The sequence below is a fragment of the Corvus brachyrhynchos genome, unplaced genomic scaffold (assembly GCF_000691975.1).
Source record: "Corvus brachyrhynchos isolate BGI_N302 unplaced genomic scaffold, ASM69197v1 scaffold22, whole genome shotgun sequence".
NCBI lineage: Eukaryota > Metazoa > Chordata > Aves > Passeriformes > Corvidae > Corvus > Corvus brachyrhynchos.
In genome coordinates, this window is record NW_008238355.1 from 2,816,295 (window position 1) to 2,818,864 (window position 2,570).

Consider the following 2,570-nt stretch of genomic DNA (forward strand, 5'->3'; position numbering starts at 1 on the left):
AGGCGCACACCCCCCCCCCCCCCCCCCGCCCCAGCTGATCGTATGCGCATCCACACGGTTGGAAAGGCTGCACCCAGCATCTTCTGCGGCTGCCAGCGTGAGAAAAAGCACAGTGAAGAAATAGGAGTAAAACCATCGCCCTGCCTCCTCTTTCCTCTTGTCCCCAGAAAAACCTGAACAAGTTTTTATGAGCTGTATCCTGGCTTTTTTTTTTAAAGACAGAAGCACTTGTAAAAGCTTTTAGAAACTGGATCAGGCACGTGAACATCAAAGGAGAAGGCTTACCAAAGGGGCAGTCCTGTTGCAGAGCAGAAAGCACCCGCAGAAGTGATGCTAAACATGACAACTCCACGTGCAAACCTCTCTCTCATCGTATGCTGAGTGGATGTGCCATACTCAAACAGACGACTGATAGGTATTGGCCCAACACAAAGCCTTGCCAACACAAGACCAGTGAGTCATGGGCTTGTACTGGAAGGACAGGGGGTAGCGTGGGCAGAAGGAGGGGCATTGAGGAAGGCATTGACATTGCATTTTCTACTCCTTTTGATGAGCGGGAAAGACTCCACTACTAGAAAAAGTAGCAAGGTCGGTATGTTTTATTCCAGCGCTGGGACGCATGGGGGATCGCTCCTCCAAAGCCATGCGTGCCGACAGCTGCATTCAGCTTGGTATTTATCGGGTTACAAGTTCCATATTCATTAAGTTTCCCAATACACCTATACATATTCATTGCCTAGACCAGCCTAGCCTAGCTTCGTATTATAATGAACCCAAAAGTCATTTACATCCATGTTGCACTTGCGCAGTGCCGTCTGGTGGTCGTGGGCAGGGGTCTCCGAAATGAAATGAGTCTTCCTCAGATGAAGTAAAGGGTCTTCCTCATCCTGAACTTTTCACCTTTCCTCCCTGCGCATGCTCTTTATGCCCCTGGGCTAAGTCCGAACTTCAAGACTGGTTTGAATTGGCTTTAGGTTAAAAACAGAATCTTTGGTCAAGATTCCTTCCCTTTATCAGTAGTCTCATATCTTCTCGTCCTGCTTTGGTAGGCACAATAAGTGTTGGGCAAGCTGTATGCATTGCTTCTAACAAATCAATTCTTAGTAAATCATTTAATCTCTGCTTCCCCATCCCCCTGGTTCACTTTCTAGTCCACCTTTACTCTCAAGTACTTATTTAATATCCTTCCTTTCCTTTCCTTCTTCTGTCCATTGAGTGAGGCTGCCCAGGGAAGTGGTGAAGTCACCATCCCTGAAGGTGTTAAGAAAAGACTGTATGTGGCACTTAGTGCCATGATGTGGTTAATGAGGTGGTCAGAGGTTGGACTCAGTCATCTCAAAGGTCCTTTCCAACCTAATTGGTTCTGTGATTCTGCAATTTCACAGTAAATAAGGAAAGTACTGTTCTTCTAAAAAGGTTATAAAGATCATTAGGGAGTTTTACAAAAGCCTTTGGTGTGGTTTGTTGTGTAAACCTGATTCCAGACAGCATGAGCCTGAGCAACATGTGGATTGCTGCAATAGAGTAGGCAAGGGGCAGCAGGACTTCCACAGGTAATTGTATTTTCATTCCGTAAGTCAAGAGGATATTAATATATCCCAATTTAAGAAACCAGGCATTTCAGAGGCCTTCTTTGCATCATTATGTAACAAAGCTGCTTGTGTATTGATGCCTCTGTTTAAGGACTGGATTTCCTCCAGGCACAGGAGTGGGGCTGCTGAGGGTGAGGGGATCTGCAGCAGGTAAGGTCCCCGAGGAAACCAGAGTGCTGTTTTCCCAGAGTGGCTCTTTGCTTACATCCTACCTCACTTCCCAGGGATCCTCCATTCCTCACACTGTCCTTGACTGCAACGTGCACAGACTTCTGCTTCAGTTTTCTGTGCCTAATGCTGAATAAAGTAAAATACACAAGAGCAAGGGTTGCTTTAGCATTGAGACCCAAAGCAGCTCTTTGATGGTCCTGAGAGTGTAATATTATATGTAAGGTGATCAGTTAAGACCCAGTAACTATGAACATCAATACAGAATGAATTAGATTTGCTAAGTCCCTTGAGTTTTGTGTGGAAGACTTGAACAGACTGTATACTTGCCTGAGAAATGTGTTGATAAGTTATGCTGTATCTCCCTCTGTTGACCAAGACTTGATTCACACTTGAGTAAAAGTCAAGAGAATGGTGGCTTTCTGAGCATAGTTTTATTTCTACAGAAGGAGCCTAAGGTGATCTTTAAAACTGCCCATTTCTGTAAGTTCCTCAATAATAATCCACTATTCAGAGACAAAAAATTCAGAAAAAAAATTAAATGTAATGTTGGGGTTTTAGTTTAGTCCTAGTTTTTTTCCTGTTAAAGGAATTTTTTCCCATATGCATGTTGCTAGGGGACAAATGGCCGTACTTCAGAGAAGACAAAAGACCTGGTCACTCTTTTGTTTTCACCTGGGTGTGGGGTCAGTTCGCTCTCGGCTTCGGCTTCTCGGGGAGAGGAGCCTGGTTCTTTTCGGCCGTTTTTCTTTCTGCGGAGAAAGATCCAAGGACCCCCGGCCCACCTTACCTGTACCGCTGGAGGCCGGG